This window comes from Gorilla gorilla, chromosome 4, assembly GCF_029281585.2.
Source record: "Gorilla gorilla gorilla isolate KB3781 chromosome 4, NHGRI_mGorGor1-v2.1_pri, whole genome shotgun sequence".
Lineage (NCBI taxonomy): Eukaryota > Metazoa > Chordata > Mammalia > Primates > Hominidae > Gorilla > Gorilla gorilla.
Window position 1 is genome coordinate 144,261,761 of NC_073228.2, and position 21,033 is coordinate 144,282,793.

At 39.9% G+C, this 21,033-nt stretch overlaps 1 protein-coding gene across 38 annotated transcripts in view; it reads left to right on the plus strand.

Annotated features, from left to right (window-relative positions):
• ANKHD1 (ankyrin repeat and KH domain containing 1) overlaps positions 1-21,033 on the plus strand; it is a 142,026-nt gene that overhangs the window by 2,538 nt on the left and 118,455 nt on the right. The window contains exon 2 of one of the 38 annotated variants that reach the window (XM_063706813.1): positions 6,361-6,453. The exons of the other annotated variants lie outside the window; for them this stretch is intronic. The gene's annotated coding sequence lies outside the window, so the exon portion shown is untranslated. The remainder of the gene's footprint in view (positions 1-6,360; positions 6,454-21,033) is intronic. 38 annotated transcript variants of the gene reach the window in all.

The following is a 21,033-nucleotide window of genomic DNA, read 5'->3' on the forward strand; positions in this document are numbered from 1 at the left end:
ATTGTCATGGGTGAGATGAAAGGTCACTCATTTGCCTTTTTTTTTTAATTTTAATTTTTTGTTTTTTTTTGGTTTTTTTTTGAGACTGTGTCTTGCTCTTGTCACCCAGGCTGGAGTGCGGTGGCTCGATCTTGGCTCACTGCAACCCCCGTCTCCCAGGTTCAAGCTATTTTCCTGCCTCAGCCTCCCTAGTAACTGGGATTCCAGGTGCCTGCTACCACGACTGGCTAATTTTTTTGTATTTTTAGTAGAGAGAGGTTTTACCATGTTGGCCAGGTGTGTCTCAAACTCCTGACCTCAGGTGATCGCCCTCTCAGAGTGCTGGGATTACAGGCATGAGCCACCACGCCCCGCCTTAATTTTTTTTTTTTTTTTTTTTGAGACAGGTTTTGCTATGTTGTCCAGGCTAGCCTCAAACTCCTGGGCTCAGGTGGTCCTCCTATCTCAGCCTCCTAAGTAGCTGGGATTATAGGCACACGCCACTGTGCCTGGCAACCATTTGCTTTTTTATAAGTAATAGTCTTAAATTTCTTCACAGGTAGAGCACTAGTGTGCCCCCAAAGTCATAAATTTGTCTTTCTCTTTCTGACTGTGCATGTCTGTGTGTGTGTGTGTGTGTGTGTGTGTTTGTGTGTGTGTGTGTACGTGTAATGGTCTTTGGAGTCTCCATACCATGTAGTTAAAGCTATGGGCAGAATCCATGCCTTTTGTATTTTTGAAGCTTATTGTAGAAGTCATGTGTTGGTGATTCCTACACCCACTTAGTGGTGCCTAATGTTAGAAGAACCCCATATTCTCCTGTTTACTTATGTTTTCTGTGCCTAAAAGGATTTAGAGGTTAAGAGTACATGTAGACCTCATTTTTGGAATGGAAGTTTCTAGGATACCCCTTTAGCCTAATCTAAGATGATGCTTAGTGGGTGTATAGATGCTTTCTTAATCTGTGTAAGCAGGAAATTTTTTTTGGGTCCTGTTTCTCCCATATCACATAGAGAGGAAATTCTTGGAGTATCTAGTCTTTATAGTATGTGTGGTAGAGTATAGTCTGTGCCTTTGTGAATAAAATGACCTGTTTTGGCCAAGCAAAAATTTTCCCTTTTCTTTTTCTGTCTGACAAGATGAGCTGTCTTCTTTTATTATTATTGCCTTTGAATTTTCAGTGTGAAAAGGTAACAGTGTTCTTCAAAAAATACTCATGTAATTGGCATTTGATGAATAATACTAAAATCCTCAGTCTCATCTTTCCTAAATATTTTATTTTTATTTATTTTTTTGAGACAGGGTCACATTCTGTCACCCAGGCTGGAGTGCAGTGGCACGATCTTGGCTCACTGCAACCTCCGCCTCCTGGGTTCAAGCGATTCTTCTGTCTCACCCTCCTGAGTAGCTGGGATTACAGATATCCACTACCACTCCCAGGTAATTTTTATATTTTTGGTAGAGAAAGTGTTTTGTCACGTTGGCCAGGCTGGTCTCAAACTTCTGGCCTCAAGTGATTCTCCCACCTTGGTCTCCCAAAGTGTTGGGATTACAGGCGTGAGCCACCATGCCTGGCCTTCATTTTTCCTAAATATTTGTAACCACTGGGCATGGTGGCTCACGCCTGTAATCACAGCACTTTGGGAGGCCAAGGCGGGTGGATCAGCTGAGGTCAGGAGTTAGAGACCAGCCTGGCCAACATGGCAAAATTCTGTCTCTATTAAAACAAAAAATTAGCCGGGCTTGGTGGAGGGCGCCTGTAATCTGAGTTACTCAGGAGGCTGAGGGAGGAGAATCGCTTGAACCCAGGAGGCAGAGGTTGCAGTGAGCCGAGATCACGCCACTGCCCTCCAGCCAGGGTGACAGAGAGAGACTCTGTCTCAAAAAAAAAAAAAAAATTAAAATATTTTAGAAACAAGTACCTAGACATCCAAAAAGATGATGAATTGGTGTGTAGTTTGGGAGTGAAGTTTGTCTTGTTGCTCTAATGGGGCAGGATTAGGTGAGAAATAAGAAATGTGGAGCCCTAGTATTTTTGCTCTAGAATTAGTTGGTCTTCTACATTTTGTGTACAGAGGAGTAGACACTCTAAGGACGTCTTTATATTTAATATCAGAGCCAAGAGCTGAGAAAAAACAAGCTACTCTTTCTCGCTGGCCAAGCAAAAGACCTTTTGGTTAGAGGAATGGACTCACATCTTTCAGTACATTTTTTTTTTTTTTTGAGATGGAGTCTGTCGCCCAGGCTGGCACGATCTTAGCTCACTGCAACCTCTGCTTCCTGCATTCAAGTGATTCTCCTGCCTCAGTAGTGAGATTACAAGTGCGTGCCACCATGCCTGGCTAATTTTTCTATCTTTAGCAGAGATGGGGGTTTCACCATATTGGCCAGGCTGGTCTCGAACTCCTGACCTCAGGTGATCTGCTCGCCTAGGTCTCCCAAAGTGCTGGGATTACAGGCGTGAGCCACCCACCTGGCCCTTTTGTTATTTTAAACATTGGGGTAAATACCTGCTTCGTATTTCTTCAGGCATTCTTAGCATGTTTCTTAGCTATCGAAGCCCTTGATTAGAAGAGCTAGCACTGCATTGAATCCTATTAAGAAATGTATCCATGTTCAGAATAGAAGTTAGGTTAAAAATTTCTTAAAAACCACTTTAGGCCTGGTGCGGTGGCTAACGCCTGTAATCCCAGCACTTTGGGAGGCCGAGGTGGGTGGATCACAAGATCAGGAGTTCGAGACCAGCCTGACCAACATGGTGAAACCCCATCTCTACTAAAAAACAAAAATTAGGTGGGCGTGGTGGCACGCACCTGCAATCTCAGCCTACTCAGGAGGCTGAGGCAGGAGAATTGCTTGAACCTGGGAGGCGGAAGTCGCAGTGAGCTGAGATCGCGTCACTGCACTCCAGCCTGGGCGGCAGAGTGAGACTCCATCTCCAAAAAAAAAAAAAAAAACCACTTTAAAAAATGGTTTTTATTTTAAATTTTTATTTATTTATTTTGAGATTAGGATTACAGGTGTGAGCCACCACACCCAGCCTATTTTTATTTATTTATTTATTTTTAGAGATGGGCTTTTGCTCTGTCACCCAGGCTGGAATGCAGTGGCATGATCATAGTTCACTGCAACCTCGAATTCCTGGGCTCAAGCAATCCTACTGCCTCAGCCTCCCAAAGAGCTAGGTCTAACTAGAGGTGTACTCCACCACTCCACCTGATTTAAAAAAAAAGAAAGTGTTGCCCAGGCTAGTCTTGAACTCCTGGCCTCAAGGGATCCTCCTGCCTTGGCTTCCAAAAATGCAGAGATTACAAGTTGTAAGCCACTGTGCCTGACCGAAAAACCAATTTTTAAATTTTAATTTTAGAATTGTGGTCTTTTAATTTTTTTAGCAAATCGAAATAAAAATACAATTTCTAAAGAAAAGATTGTGTGAGACATGGTTTTCAATTTTTGTTGTAAGAATGAATGTGTGTGTATATGTGTGTTTGTGTGTGTATGTGTGTGTGTGACAGCCCCCTTTTAAAATTATTACAAAAGTGGCCGGGCACAGTGGCTCATGCCTGTAATCCCACCACGTTGGGAGGCCAAAGCAGATGGATCATCTGAGGTCAGGAGTTTGAGACCAGCCTGACCAACATGGTGAAAGCCTGTCTCTACTAAAAATACAAAAATTAGCTGGGTATGGTGGCAGGTGCCTATAATCCCAGCCACTTGGGAGGCTGAGGCAGGAGAATCTCTTGAACCCGGGAGACGGAGGCTGCAGTCAGCCAAGATCATACCAGTGCACTCCAGTCTGGGTAACAGAGCAAGACTCCATCTCAAAAAATTAGAAAATAATAAAATTATTACAAAATAGTTACTTGTTGAAAAACTCAACAATATAGATAGTAGGTATAAGGGGAAAAGTAAAAGTGCTTCTTCCCACCCCCATTAATTCTTCAAATTCTACCCTTCAAGGTAACCAATATTAAAATTTTTCATTCAGTAAATTTTCTAGGCCTATCTTTCTATGTATATGTGTATATATGTTCATATACACATACTTTAAAGGCATATCAAATTTAAAAGTGTAGCTTTATATCACACTGAGGTTTTTTTCTTGAAGCAGGTGCTGTATTTACAATTATATAAAAGCACGCAGAAATTGTATTTAGCTCTGAAAATATAGCACAAGCTTTGTAGGGATTCCTTTTTCCCTGAAAATTACTTTTAACGTCAAAAGCAAAAGTCATACAGAAATCCCATCCTGATTTTCTCCAGTAGGTAAGGAGTTGGGTCATATCCCTTAAGATTGTTTATGATCTATATATAATGTTTTTTAATTTTTAATTAAATTTTTTTTAGTGTTACGTGTTTTGAGAGATGGGGGTCTAGCTTTTTTGTCCAGGCTGGCTGTTGCCCTGGCTACACAGTGCGGTGGCATGGTCATAACTCTCTGTGGTCTCCAACTCCTGGGCTCAAGCAATCCTTCTGCTTCAGCCTCCCAAGTAGTCAGGACTACAGGGGACTATAGGTGTGCACCACAATACTTGGCTAATACAATCTATAATCTAGAGCAGTTTCTCAAGAGCAACATATAGACATTTTGGGACAGAGAATTCTTTGTTGTGAGGGGCTCTCCTGTGCATTAGAAGCATCCCTGGCCTCCACCCACTAGATGCCAGTAGAACCCAATTATCATAGCCAAAAATTGTTCAGACGTTGCCAAATGTCTCCTAGGGACAAAATCACTCCTGGTTGAGAGCTACCGGTCTAGAGGCCACTCTTGTCAGGAATGGTAGTTTTGTTATACTCTGTATTCAAACTTAAGGTAAACAAGGTGAGTCACTGCTTTTAATAGCATCTCAGGACTTATGCTTATAACCTGAACAAGGGAGAAATAGAAGGTACTGAAAGGTTTAATATAAAACTAGCATGCACTGCTGTAAATTTTCTATGGTAAATGTATCATTTTGGGGAACTTTCACTTAAAATATATTATTTTTCAAAAAGTTCAGTTGTCCATAAAAATGAATTTTTAAAGAACTTTTATGGGGACTTCCAGTTTGTTCAAAGTAGAAATGCTTTATTCCATAAATTATCATTTGTAGTGATAACATAGGAAATATAACTTTGTATTCTAGTGGGCTAATTTTGGAGACTTTGGAAATGCTTATTGAATAAAAAGAATTATATGTTATTACTGTAACACTTTTTTTTTTTTTGAGTCAGAGGAGCCTTGCTCTGTCACCCAGGCTGGAGTGCAGTGGCAGGATCTCGGCTCACTGCAGCCTCCACCTCCTGGGTTCAAGCGATTCTCCTGCCTCAGCCTCCCGAGTAGCTGGGACTACAGGCGCGTGCCACCACGCTCGGCTAATTTTTTGTATTTTTAGTAGAGACGGTGTTTCACTGTATTACCCAGGATGGTCTCGGTCTCCTGACCTTGTGATCCACCCACCTCAGCCTCCCAAAGTGCTGGGATTACAGGTGTGAGCCACCGCGCCCGGCCACAATTTTTTGTATGTTGCACAAATATCAACCTTTCACAAGCTTCATGATGTAAAGCCTTAAGACTTTACATATAAAATGATGCATTGATAAGTATATTTATGTGAATGGTGGGGTTGATGCAGAGTTGATTAGTATGGGTGGAGGAAAACTTTTTGGGAAACTTTAAGTATGAGAGGTTTTTGTTGTTATTATTTAGTATATTTTCAATAGATAATTACATTCATATAGTTCATAAGTCAAAGTAATATAAGGGCAGATACAGTGAAGTCTCAATCTCACCCTGCTCCCACATATCTTGCTCTTTATACTTTTAATAAAAGTATTATAGCCTTTCAGAATTTCTTTATGAAAATACAACTGTGTGTATTTTCCCTACTGTTACACAGATGGTAAGATGCTACTTATGTGAAATTTTTAAATGGTAAATTTGAGAAGGATTTAGACTTTTTTAAAAAATTAAAGTGATAACTTATGTTATGAATGAAGGATGGAGGTGAGTTTAAGCACATTCGTTTCTGAGTCTATTTGTTAGTAGAGTGCTGATTGACTAGATGAATTCAAAATCAGTTTTGGCCTTCTGATTCGGTGATCACCAATATAAATAAAATATGTTACTTTAAAGAAAAGCAAAACAGTTTTAAACAGTTTTAGCCTTGAATTGGCAAGTAAACAAATGACAAGTTTACCAAATTATTTTTTTTGGCCAAATTTACTTTCTCAGAACCAAAGTTGTAATAAATAAAATCAATTCTTTTTTTAAACCCACTATAAAGGAACTGTTTCAATGTATCTGTCTTCACAGACCTTATTGATCACATTTCCCTCTCCTATTGCTTGTCTATAGAGTCATAGAATCTTGGTGATAATCCTATCTCATCTCATTTTTAGGTAACTGCTACCATTTATTGAATGCTTATTATATGCCAGTACCGTACTAGATACTTTCGTTATTTTATTTAATCGTTTCATCACCCCTTTGAGGTAGGTATTATCTACATTTTTATAGATGAATAAGTGTAGGCTCAGAGAGTTTTTAGAGTAATGAATCTAAAAAACAAAAAAATGGTTAAAATGTTATATGGCTAGTGACTGGTAAAGGTGGGATTTGAATGTGATACTGAATTTAGAGCCCATACTGTTGTTATTTTGCTTCAAATTAAGAAATATGTAGTTTTTGGTTACCAAATGCTGTTTTTTAAATAAATAATTGTTTAGTTCCTATTGAAGTTTTCACAGATGTAAAGTAAAATGGAGAAAATAAGCAGGATGTAGTGAATTTCTAATGAAGCTATTTTTTTCCACTTTTTTCTATTTTGACAAATATTCTTCCTACTTTTACAAAATGAATTTTTATAACTATCTGTACTTAACAGAATATCAACTGGAAACTTCATTTGGTACCCTGGATAAAAGCCTCAGAAGTCTGGGAACTGTTGAGCTAAATGACTTGCCCAGATCACACAGTTAATATGTAGCAGTCAGGACTGAAAAATAGGCCATCTGATTCCCGTTCTAGTTATCCTACCTTCCAGATTCTCCTAACTTTCTTTTGATGCATTATATTAATGAGTTTAATTAGTTGCTTATAAATGCCTCTTTCAAACTATTATAGTTTATAATCCATAGTTGATCTTGTTGGAAAAGTTTTTTTTTTTTTTTTTGGTTTGTTTGAGAACGGAGTCTCACTCTGTTGCCCATGCTGGAGTGTAATGGTGCAATCTTGGCTCACTGCAACCTCTGCCTCCCGAGTTCAAGCAATTCTCCTGCCTCAGCCTCCTGAGTAGCTGGGATTATAGGCGTCCGCCACCATACCCAGCTAATTTTTTTTTGTATTTTTAGTAGAGATGGGGTTTCACCATGTTGGCCAGGCTGGTCTCGAACTCCTGACCTCAGACTATCTGCCCACCTCAGCCTCCCAAAGTGCTGGGATTATAGGCTGGAGCCACTGTGCCTGGCCTTTTTTTAAATTTTTTTTTTTTTGAGACAGGGTCCCGTTATGTCACCCAAGCTGGAGTGCGGTGGCACAGGAGTGCAGTGGCGCACGATCGCATGGCGCAATCACGGCTCAGGCAGCCTTGACCTTCTGGGCTCAAGCGATCCTCCCCTTTCAGCCTCCCAAGTGTCTGGGACCACAGGCGCACACCACCGTACCCTGCTAATTTTTAAATTAAATTTAATTAATTAATTTTTTCCGACACACAGTCTTAGTTACCCAGGCTGGAGTGCAGTGGCGGATCTCAGCTCACTGCAACCTCCGCCTCCTGGGTTCAGGCAATTCTCCTGCCTTAGCCTCCCAAGTAGCTAGGATTACAGGTGCGTGCCATCATGCCCCGCTAATTTGTTGTATTTTTAGTAGAGATGGGGTTTCACCATGTTGACCAGGCTGGTCTCAAACTCCTGACCTTGTGATCTGCCCGCCTCCCAAAGTGCTGCGATTACAGGTGTGAGCCACCGTGCCCGGCTATTTTTTTTTGTAGTTACAAGGCCTCATTATGTTGTCCAGGCTGGTCTCAAACTCCTGAGCCCAAGGGATCCTCCTGCAGTGGCCTCCCAGAGGGCCAAGATTACAGGCATGAGCTACCACGCCTGGCCGGAAAAGTTTTATATTTTTTAATGAAATTACTGTCATGTAGATCAGCATAAGAGAGTGTACCACTAGAGTATAGGGGGAGCACTATTCTAAAGAAATTTTGTAATGAACTTAATTGGAAAGTTCAGGTCTTTCATTATTCATTTAAAAAGGATTAAGAAATAATTAAAACCATTGAAATAGAAAGGCATATGCCCAACTTTGCAGCTTTGCCAATATGGGAAATATTTGTTTTACAATATTGTTATATTCTAATTATTTTGTAAAAATTGTAATCTGCTTTTCTATTGATAGTTACAGACAGTGCATGGTTCCTGTGAGTAAAGATCAATTGACTTATGATGATTGACTAGTTTACCTTTCTTCCTGCCAAGTTTACCTAAACCAGGAAGAAAGTAAGGTTGTATATAAAAAAATTTGTTGGACTGAAATTTAGCAACTATTTGTGAAAGAGCACATTTTGCTCTTCCTCTGCTACATAGACTTCTGTTCTCACAAAGTTTTCCACTTACTGAATAGATACTGTTTTCAGTAGTAGAAAGGATGTTTTTTAAAAAAAGTAGATATCCCACTGTATGCTAGTGATTGATTCATCTGTATTAGTATGCAATTTTGAAAAGAGAAAGGCAAGTATATCCCTAGAGGTTACCCCTAAGAACCAACTAAGAACCAAAGAGTTAAACAAGAAAACCGTTTATTAAGTTGCCAAGGTAAGTTTGATGTGTTTAAAAATTTACAATGAGGACAATTAGATTGAGAACGAGTTTGTTTTTTAGATTTTGGTAAAATATTCATAACATAAAATCTATCATTTTAACAATTTTTTTGTTTTTGTTTTAAAATTGTGGTAGAATATGTATATATAACATAAACTTTACCATTTTAATCACATTTATACTTTAACCACTGTACATGTATGTTAAATGTACAGTTTAGTGGCATTAAGTGTATTTACATTGTTGTGCAACCTTCACCATCAACCATCTCCAGAACTTTCTCATCTTCCGAACTGAAATTCTGTACTTGTTAAACAATAATTCTCCCATTCTCCCTTCCCCCAACACCTAGCAACTACCATTCTACGTTTTCTCTCTATGAATTTTACTACTTATATAATTGGAATCATGCAGTATTCGTCCTTCTGTGACTGGCTTTGTTCTCTTAGCATAATGTCTTCAGGGTTAATCCAGTTGTTGCTTGTGTCAAAATTTTATTCTTTTAAAGTTAAATAAATTGAATTGTGTGTGTATATGTATATGTGTGTGTGTGTGTATATGTACACACACGCACACTCCCCATATTTTATTTATCTGTTCATTTGGGTTTTTTTGTTTGTTTTGTTTTTTTTTGGAGATGGAGTCTTGCTCTGTCACCCAGGCTGGAGTGCAGTGGCACGATCTCAGCTCACTGCAACCTCCACCTCCTGGGTTCAAGTGATTCTCCTGCTTCAGCCTCCCGAGTAGCTGAGACTACAGGAGTGTGCCACCATGCCTGGCTAATTTTTGTATTTTTAGTAGAGATGGGGTTTTGCTATGTAGGCCAGGCTTGTCTCAAACTCCTGACCTCATGTGATCCACTCGCCTCGACCTCCTAAAGTACTGGGATTACAGGTGTGAGCCACTGTGCCCAGTCTATCTGTTCATCTGTTGATGGACACTTGGATTTCTTCCACCATTGGGCTATTACGAATAATGCTGTTATGAACATAGATATGCAGATATCTCTTTGAGGCCTGCATTCAATTATTTTAGGTATATACCCAGAAATGGAATTGCTGGATCATATGGTAATTCTATTTTTAATTTTTTGAGGAACTGCAATACTGTGTTCTATATCAGCTATATCATTTGACATTCCTAACAGCAAAGCACAAGGAAGGGTTCTAATTTCTCCATATTCTAGCCAACAGTTATTTATGTTTGTTTTTTGATAATAGCCATTCTAGTGGGTATGAAGTGGTATTTCATTGTGGTTTTGATTTGTTATTTCCCTAATGATTAGTAGTGTTAAGCATCTTTTCATATGCTTATTGGCCATTTCTGTATCTTTGTTGAAATGTCTATTCAAATCCGTTGTACATTTAAAAAGAAATTGTATTGCCGATTAGGCACAGTGGCTCACGCCTGTAATCCCAGCACTTTGGGAGGCTGAGGCAGGAAGATCATCTGAGCCCAGGAGTTCAGAACCAGCCTGGGCAATATAGGGAACCCTGTCTGTACAAAAAGTAAAAAACAATTAGCCAGGCATGGTGGCACATGCCTGTAGTCCCAGCTACTCAAGAGGCTGAGGTGGGAGGATTGCTTGGGCCTGTGTGGTCGAGGCTGCAATAAGCTGTGACTGCCACTGTCACTGCACTCCAGTCTGGGTGACAAGAGTGAGACCCTGTCTCAAAAAAAAAAAAAATTGTGTTGTTTGTTTTTTATTGTTTAGTTGTAGGAATTCTTTATATATTCTGGATATTAATCCCTTATCAGATACATAATTAACAAATATTTGCCTTCATTCTGTGGCTTGTCATTTCATTCTGTTGCTGTAGTGTCCTTTCATGAACAAAAAGTTTCTAATTTTGATGAACCTAATTTATCTGTTTTTTTTATTTTGTCGTATGCTTATGATGTCATGAAATTATTGCCATCTCCAATGTCATGAAGATTTTCAGGCGTGGTGGTTCACACCTATAATCCCAGCGCTTTGGGAGGCCGAGGTGGGTGGATCACAAGGTCAGGAGTTTGAGACCAGCCTGACCAACATGGTGAAATCCCATCTCTACTAAAAAATACAAAAATTAGCCGGGCATGGTGGTGCCTGCCTGTAATCCCAGCTACTCAGGAGGCTGAGGCAGGAGAATTGCTTGAACCTGGGAGGCGGAGGTTGCAGTGAGCTGAGATCTTGCCACTGCACTCCAGCCTGGGTGACAGAGCGAGACTTCGTCTTAAGAAAAAAAAAAAAAAGAATTTTATAGTCTAAGCTTTTAAATTTACACCTTTGATACTTTTTTTTTTTTTTTTTTTTTTTGAGATGGAGTCTTGCTCTGTCGCCCAGGCTGGAGTACAGTGGTGCAATCTCAGCTCACTATAACCTCCACCTTCTCGGTTCAGGCGATTCTCCTGCCTCAGCCTCCCAAGTAGCTGGGATTACAGGTGAACGCCACCACGCCCAGCTAATTTTTGTATTTTTAGTAGATAGGGGGTTTGCCATGTTGGCCAGGCTGGTCTTGAACTCCTGACCTCAAGTGATCTGCCTGCCTCTGCCTCCCAGAGTGCTGGGATTACAGGCCTCAGCCACCGCACCCAGCTGCCTTTGATACATTTTGAGTTAATTTTTTAAAATTTATTTTTATTTATTTATTTATTTTATTATACTTTAAGTTCTAGGGTACATGTGCACAACGTGCAGGTTTGTTACATATGTACACATGTGCCATGTTGGTGTGCTGTACCCATTAGCTTGTCATTTACATTAGGTATATTTCCTAATGCTATCCCTTCCCCCTCCCCTGACCCCACGACAGGCCCCGGTGTGTGATGTTCCCCACCCTGTGTCCAAGTGTTCTCATTGTTCAATTCCCACCTATGAGTGAGAACGTGCAGTGTCTGGTTTTCTGTCCTTGCAATAGTTTGCTCAGAATGATGGTTTCCAGCTTCATCCATGTCCCCACAAAGGATACAAACTCATCCTTTCTTATGGCTGCATAGTATTCCATGGTGTACATGTGGTACATTTTCTTAATCCAGTCTATCATTGATGGACGTTTGGGTTGGTTCCAAGTCTTTGCTATTGTGAATAGTGCCGCAGTAAACGTACGTGTGCGTGTGTCTTTATAGCAGCATGATTTATAATCCTTTGGGTATATACCCAGTAATGGGATGGCTGGGTCAAATGGTATTTCTAGTTCTAGATCCTTGAGGAATCGCCAAGTTAATTTTTGTATATGGTATAAGGTAAGATCCAATTTCATGCTTTTGCTTGTGGATATCCAGTTTTTTAGCACCATTTGTTAAAGACCATTATTTTCCCATTGAATGGCCTTGGCATCCTTGTCAAAAATCAATTGACCATATATAAGTGGGTTTACTTTCTTGACTCTCTGATCTATTCCATTGGTCTATATGTCTGTCTCTTTGCCACCATCCTCTTTTGATTACTGTAGCTTTGTAGTAAGTTGAAATTAGGAAGCATTAGTCTTTCAAATTTGTTCTTTTTTTTAATTTTAATTTTTTATAGAGATGAGGTCTTACTATGTTGTCCAGGCTGGTCTCAAACTCCTGGCCTCAAGTGATCCTTCCACCTTGGCCTCCTAAACTGCTGGGATTACAAGTGTGAGGCACCATGCCTAACCTGTTCTTCTTTTTTAAGATTATTTTGACTATTCTGGGTCTTTTGAGATCCCATATTAATTTTAGGATGGGTTTTTTTTTTTTAATTTCTGCAAAAAGTGCCATTGAGATTCAATAGGGATTGCATTGAATCTATAGATTGTTTTGGATGAGAAAAACTTTTAATACAAATTTTATGTAATTGTTTTATTATAATAATTATTAGCAAATCAAAGGACTTGATCTTGACAAAATATTAAAAAGCATCTATGATGGAGAGGCTGCCAGAGCAGTCAACTGATGTTCTCCCTGAAGCCATTGAACCCAAAATAACATGGGATGTTTACTTTGAGTATATGTTTTTGAAATATAATCCTTATTTTTTCCTGATTTATCCTCATATTGACTAATTTGCGAGTCATCAGGATATGTCGTATATTGATTAAATGCTAGAAAGAATATTCTTTATCCTTTATATGATTAGATATGAGCTCAGTCTTGGAAAAATTATCTCAATATGGTATTAAACTTAGATAAATGAACCTGTAGTTATCATTATGATAAAGGAGCAAATCCCAAAAGGGACAGTAGTGGATACATTCTCTTTTTTTTGGTTATTATTTATGTATTTATTTATTTAATTAAAAATTTTTTTAATTACTAAATTTAAAAAAATTTTTACATTAAAAAATTTTTTTAATTAAAAAATTTTAAATTTAATTAATAATTAATTAATTAAAGACAGTGTCTCTGTCACTCAGGCTTGAGTGTAGTGGCACGATCTTGGCTTACTGCAACCTCCGCCTCCAGAGCTCAAGTCATCCTCCCACCTCGGCCTCCTAAGTATAGCTGGGACTATAGGTGCATGCCACCATGTCTGGCTAATTTTTGTATTTTTTGTAGAGATGGGCTTTGCCATGTTGCCCAGGCTGGTGGTCCTGAACCTCCTGAGCTCAAGCAGTCTGCCTGCGTCGGCCTCCCAGAGTGCTGGGATTACAGGCATGCGCCACTGCACCCAACCCAGTTACTTTTTATTGTGATATAATTTCAAACTTACTGGAAAGTTGTAAGAATAGTACAAGGAACTTTTCCCATATAGTCTTTTTTTTTGAGACAGAGTCTCGCTCTGTCGTCGCTCAGGCTGGAGTGGAGTGGCACAGTCTTGGCTCACTGCACCTCCGCCTCCTGGGTTCAAGCAATTCTCCTGCCTCAGCCCCCCGAGTAGCTGGGGTTACAGGTGCCTGCCACCACGCCTGGCTAGTTTTTTTGTATTTTTAGTAGAGATGGGGTTTCACTATGTTGTCCAGGCCAGTCTCAAACTCCCGACCTCAGGCGATCTGCCCTCCTCGGCCTCCCAAAGTGCTGGGATTACAGGCGTGAGCCACCGGGTCCGGCCTTCTTTTTTTTTTTTTTTTTTTTTTTTGAGATAGGATCTCACTGTCACCTAACCTGGAGTTAAGAGTGGCACAGTCACGGTTCACTGCAGCCTCAACCTCCCCAGGCTCAGGTGATCCACTTCAGCCTCCTCAGTAACTGGGACTACAGATGTGCACCACTACAGTGGCTAATTTGTTTTTTGTATTTTTTGTACAGTCAGGGTTATGTCATGTTGCCCAGGCTGGTCTCAAATTCCTGAGCTCAAGCAGTCCTCTTGCCTTGGCCTCCCAAAGTGTTGGGATTACTGGTGTGAGCCACTACGCCTGGCCCATTGGTTTTTAATATATTCACAAAGTTGTATGACCATCAACTAACTATTCTAAAACACTTTAATCACTCCCAAAAAAAGCTGTGTACTCCTTAGCAGTCTTTTCCCATTCTCACCTTCCCCCAGCCCCTCATAATCACTAATCCACTTTCTGTCTGTATGTATTTGCCTAATCTGGGCATTTCGTATAAACAGAATCATATAATATGTGGTTATTTGTGCCTGATTTCTTTCACTTAACATATTGTTTTAAAGATTTCTACAATATTGTAGCAGGTATCAATACTTTTTGTTTTGCTTTTGAGTCCGAGTCTTGCTCTGTCACCCAGGCTGCAGTGCAGTGGGGCAGTCATATCTCATTGCAGCCTCCAATTCTTGGGCTCAAGTGATTCTCGTGCCTCAGCCTCGCGAGTAGCTGGGATTACAGGCATGTGCCAACACTGCTGGCTAATTTTTGTATTTTTAGTAGAGATGGGGTTTCACCATGTTGCCCAGGCTGGTCTCAAACTCCTGGCCTCTAGTGATCCACTTGCCTTGGCCTCCCAAAGTGCTGGAGTTATAGGCATGAGCCATCATACCTGCCCTACTGCCAAGTCTCTGCAGCTCTACTATTTAACATTCCTACCAGCAATGTACAAGAGTTCCATTCTTCTCATCTTCACTAACATTTGTTATTTTTCTTTCTTTTCTCTCTTTTTTTTTTTTTTATTACAGCCATTCTAGTGAGTGTGAGGTGGTATCTAATTGTGGTTTTGATTTGCATTTCCCTAATGATTAATGATGTTGAGCATCTTTTCATGTGCTTATTGGTCATATGTATATCTTTGAAGAAATATCTATTCAAATATTTTTCCTATTGATTGGGTTTTTTTTATAGCTATGTGTTTGTTTTTTCTTTTCTTTTTTAAATTTGTTTTAGGAAAAAAATTCTGGGTGCTAGTTCCTTAACAGATCCATGATTTGCAAATATTTTCTCCCATTCTGTGAGTTGTCTTCATTTTCTTTCTTTCTTTTTTTTTTTTTTGTTTTTGAGATGGTCTCACTCTGTCACCCAGGCTGGAATGTAGTTGCCCAATCATAGCTCACTGAAGCCTCAAACTCCTGGGCTCAAGTGATCCTCCAACCTCAGCTTCTGGAATAGTTGGGACTATCAGCACGTACCACTGTGCCTGGCTGATTTTTAATTTTTTTGTAGATATGGAGTATCAGTATATTGCCCAGACTGGTCTTGAGGTCTTGAACTCCTAAGCTCAAGTGATTCTCCTGCCTGTCTTTTCTTTCTTTCTCTCTCTCTTTCTTTTCTTTTCTCTTCTCTTTTCTTTTCTTTTCTTTTTTCATTTTTCTTTTCTTTTCTTTCTTTCTTTCTCTCTTTTTCTTTCTTTCTTTCTTTCTTCTTCTGTCCTTCCTTCCTTCCTTCCTTCCGTCTGTCCTTCCTTCCCCCTCCCCTCCCCTCCCCTCTCCTCCCCTCCCCTCTCCACACGGTCTCCCTCCCTCTGTTGCCCAGGCTGGAATGTAGTTGCTCCATCATGGCTCACTGCAGCCTCAGCCTCTCAGGCTCAAACAATTCTCCCCTCAGCCTCCCAAGTAGCTGGACTACAGGTGCACACCACCATGCCCAGCTAATTTTACTGTTTGTACAGACAAGGTCTCACCATTTTGCCCAGGCTGGTCTCAAACTCCTGGCCTCAGGCAGTCCTCCCACCTTGGCCTCTCAAAGTGCTGGGATTATATGCATGAGCCACCGTACCCAGTCTTGTCTTCACTTTCTTGTGTCACTTGAAGTTTAAAAATTTTGATGACACCCAATTTATATATTTATCTTTTTGCTTGTGCTCTTGTTGTCATGTCTAAGAAACCATTGTGTAATCCAAGATGACAAAGATTTATGATTTATGCCTGTTTTCTTCTGAGACTTGCATAGTTTTAGCTCTTACATTTAGATCTTTGATCCAATTTGAGTTAATTTTTATATATAAGGTGTGAGGTAGAGGTCTAACTTGATTCTTTTGAATGTGCATACCCAGTTTTTTCAGCATAATTTGTTGAAAAGACTATTTCTATCCCCCTTGAATTGTCTTTGCACCCTTTTCAAAAATCAGTTGACTACATGTGAGGGTTTATTTCTGGACTGTCTGTTCTATTCATTGATCTATATGTCTCCCTATGCGAGTTCCACACTGTCTTGATTACTATAGCTTTTTGCAGTAAGTTTTGAAATGAGAAAGTGTAAGTCTTCTGACTTTGTTATTTTTCATTGTTGTTTTGGTTATTCTGGGTTATTGGTTATTGGTTATATTCTTGTTCTCTTGATGTGGTCTTTAGGAGAGGTATAGTAGGAGGTGTTTAATATGATGCAGAATTTGTGGTAATAGACAAATGATTCAACCCCCTCCTTCCCACTTCCATAACATTCTAGCTCTTGAAATTTCTATACCTTTCTATATGCTGTAGGTGGGGAGAAATTCATGTAATTTAAACCATGTAATTTAAATTTGCCAGACTGCTAGGAGAACAAGTTGTAGTATCAGTGTTTGTTTTCCTTTTTTTAACCCGTTTACCCTGTGCATCCCCTCTCTCACAAAGCCTGAGTTATATGTTTTAGAAGAGATAAGACCGAAGAGGAAGGAGATGGTTGGTTTGGGTAGTTGTCTTCTGAGTGGACTAGTCTCCAAGAAGAATATGGACAGAATTTCTTTTTCCAGGGCAACAAACAAATGGATAATTGGAATAAACTATAAAACATGGTAATTAGAGTTTTTACTTTTTTTTTTTTTTTTTTTCTTGAGACAGTTTCGCTCTTGTCGCCCAGGCTGGCGTGCAGTGGCGTGATCTCGGCTCACTGCAACCTCTGCCTCCTGGGTTCAAGCGATTATCCTGCCTTTGCCTCCTGAGTAGCTGGGATTACAGGGGCCGGCCACCACAGCCAGCTAATTTTTGTATTTTTAGTAGAGACGAGGTTTCACCATGTTAGCCAGACTGCTCTCAAACTCCTGACCTCAAGTGATCCACCCACCTTGGCCTCCCAGAGTGTTGGGATTACAGGCTTGAGCCACCGTGCCCGGCCGAGTTTTTGCATCTCGTAACACCTGCTTAAGGAGGTGTAAATTCAATGTTTAAGTAACATACAGTTTGACTTCCAAGCCAGTATTGTCACAGTCTTATCACTTGCTCTAATGCTTCTAGTTTTGTTAGGTTACTAATTATTTCAGCTCAATGAACACTAAGAGTCTGTACTATATTTTGGTACCTGTCTTACTTGGGACTTGACTGATAGGTTAGCAATGAAAAGTTTATTTTCTTTTAGTTTGAAGAGACCATTATTTGAGGCTATACTTAAAATCATGGATTTGACCTATTACCAACCCCTCAACAGAATTTAGAATTATATGATGATATAGTATCACAAGTACTATTGTATATATCTCCTTGTTGCTGATCTGTTGAAATTATTCACTCATTCTCTACAGAAGAAAATCTTGGTTAATTTGGGGTAGGACTTCTTCATGAACTCACATTTTGCATAACAGAATTATGTCCTTTAAAGGTTAGAGTCCTTGGTAGTTTAGGAATTCTGATTGGTATTTTAGAGTGGATTGATTGATTGAGATGGAGTTTCACTCTTGTCGCCCAGGCTAGAGTGCAGTGGCACGATCTTGGCTCATTTCAACCTCCGCCTCCTGGGTACAAGCAATTCTCCTACCTCACCCTCCCGAGTAGCTGGGATTACAGGCGCCCACCACCACGCCCGGCTAATTTTTTGTATTTTTTGGCACTTCTGGTTCCCTCTGTCAGGTACATTCTCTTAGATATCCATGTAGCTTCCCTTTCACTTCTATTATGTTTCATTTAAGAGACCTTCCAACTATTAATACCTACTGTATGTATATTGCATAAACATCTCAGGCTCATTAATTCTAAAACTGAACTCATACTTTCCCCTTGCACTCCACTATGATGAATGTGTCCCCCAAAGTTCATGTGTTAGAAACTTGGTTCCTAGTTCAACAGTGTTAGGAGGTTGGGCCTAATAAGAGGTGACTGAGTCATTAGGACTTCTCACGGGAGCTGGTTAACTATCCTGAGTCGCTTTATTGTAAAGCACATTTGGCCCCCTCTTCCATTAGCTCTCTCTCCCATGCTGTCTTGTCATTCTGTCACTCTTTTGGCCAAAATCCTTCCCATTTCTTAGATAAAGGATCCAAATTCCTTGGTATGGCAGACATAGTTATTTAGGATTTGGCGTTGTCTATCTTTCCAACTATATCCTTATGCTCTATTTGCTTTTTATATTCTAGCCATACTAAATTGCTGTAGTTCTTAGAACATATCAAGCTCTTACATACCCTGGTATATATACTTCCACTGCTTTGGCATCAAGAATAATAATACTAGCTACTATATATATATAGAGAGAGAGAGAGAGAGAGAGAGACAGAGACAGAGATGTGTCACACACACATCTATATATACACACACGCACTCATCTAGACAATATCTTGTTCTGTCATCCAGGCTGGAATGCAGTGGCTTGATCATGGTTCACTGTAGCCTTGAACTCCTGGGTTCAAGTCATCTTCCCGCCCCAGCCTCCCAAGCAGCTCTGACTCCACCGGTGCATGCTAGTATGTCTGGCTATTTTTAATTTTTAATTTTATTTTTTGTAGAGATGATACGTTCAAAGAACTACAGCAATTTGGTATGGCTAGAATATAAAAAGCAAATAGAATACAACAAGGATATAGTTGGAAAGATAGTCAAAGCCAAATCCTAAATAACTATATGTGCCATACAAAGAAATTTGGATCCTTTACCTAAGAAATGAGAAGGATTTTAGCCAAAGGAGTGATATGATTGATCTGGTATTAGAGTTAGTGGGCTTGATAATCTGTTACATTTAATTTAAATTCCAAAGTTATTTTCTGACAATATGATTGTTAGGACAGCTGTAGATTTTCTGTTCACTACACTGGTTAGTATTTGTTTTAGTTACACTCTGTTGTTTAGAAGATTCACTTCATCCACTTTGGTGTAGTGAAAAGGGTGTAAACTTTGTTGTCTGAAACACATAGCTTCAGATCCTCACATGGTTATGTGATCTTGGGCCAGTCACTTAACATTAAGTAGTTAAGATGGTTGAATAAAATAGTATACGGAAAAGGCTGATACATATGAGACATTTTATTAATGGTAGCCTATTATGTTTTTAAAGGTACTTAATAGTAGATTTTTAAAAAGATTTTTCCTTCTCCTGTTTTCAGTTAGGGACTTCAAAAGATAATAGATTCTGTGTTAAAGCTATAGTTTAAAAATGAAGTTTTTGTGTTCGAGCAAAGTGGGGATAATTTTCTTCAGCTTTAACTTAGATTTAGGAAAAGCATGATGGTTCTTTTTTGTGCTACATGAAGCTAACCAATTTCAGAAAACCCAAGATATGATTTCTGTTTTTTATTACTGTTTTTTATTAAGACAGGGTCTTGCACTTTTGCCCAGGCTGGAGTGCAGTGGTGTGATCATGGCTCATGCAGCCTCCACCTTCTCCAGCTCAAATGATCCTGCCGCCTCAGCCTCCCAAGTAGCTGGGACTATAGGTATGCACCACCATGCCCAGCTAATTTTTGTTTTTTGTAGAGACAGGGTTTCACCCTGTTGCCCAGGCTGGTTTCTAACTACTGAGCTCAAGCAATCTGCCCACCTTAGCCTCGCTAGGTGCTGGGATTACAGGCATGAGCCACTGCCCCAGGCCTCTTTTCTGTTTTTTTGGGAAGGGGGGATTGTGAGTCTGAGATTGGGTGGGAATAAAGTTTTCACTGTAGAAAGAACCTTGAAAAGCTTTTATGTTAATGAATATAGGCTTTTTATTCCAGTATTTTAAGATGTTGTTGCTGAGTGTATTAGGCCTTTTTGTAACAACAAAACTCACCCCTAAGTTTGTCATTATTTGGTGCTAAATTACAACAGTATTACTTTTTGCCTTTGAGTTGATCTTAGGGCATGATTATGGTGGTTGCTACTGCTGGAATTTTGGAGTACTGTGTGTTTTGCAAAAAGGAATTGTTATGTCCTTCAGTAATTACTTCTTGGAACACTGGCCCAACCTTTTTGCTGTTCTGAGTAGAGATCAACAATAGGCATTCCAAAATGGTGCTGATCCTGACTTAAAGTGGAGGGCTCAAATTGGGTAGGGGAGGGATAAGACATGTTGGCCTATTCAAATATACATAAGAAAAAGAGGACTAGCGAGTACATGTTTTAAAAATGTATATTTTGGTTGTTTAAAATACCTTCCCATTTTAAATGATCAAATCTGAATTTCTTAAGGGAGCTTCTTTTTTTGGGACAGAGTCTCGCTCTGCCGCCCAGGCTGGAGTACGGTGGCATGATCTTGGCTCACTGCAACTTCTGCCTCCTATGCTCAAGCAATCCTCCTGCCTCAGGTCCCCAGTAGCTGGGACTACAGGCACACACCATCACGCCTGGCTAATTTTTGTATTTTTGGTAGAGACAGGATTTTGCCATGTTGCCCAGGCTGGTCTTGAACTCCTAACCTCAGGTGATCTGCCTGCCTCAGCCTTCCAGAGTGCTGGGGTTACAAGGTGTGAGCCACTGCGCCCAGCTGGGAGCTTTATTTTTGAAGGTTGGTGAGGAGAGGTAGAATGAGATAAAGGTTTAGTCTTTCCTTGAACTTTTTCATAGCTCCAGTTGAAATTCATGAGAGTGGTGATGACTCTTTGTTTTGTTTTTTTAAATTAACCAGCCTAGAATATTATTTTTATTTTTATTTTTATTTTTATTGAGACGGAGTCTTGCTCTGTTGCCCAGGTTAGAGTGCAGTGGCGCGATCTTGGCTCACTGCAACCTCCGCTGCCTGGGTTCAAGCGATTCTCGTGTGTCAGCCTCCCGAGTAGCTGTGACTACAGGCATGCACCATGAGGTCTGGCAAATTTTTTTTG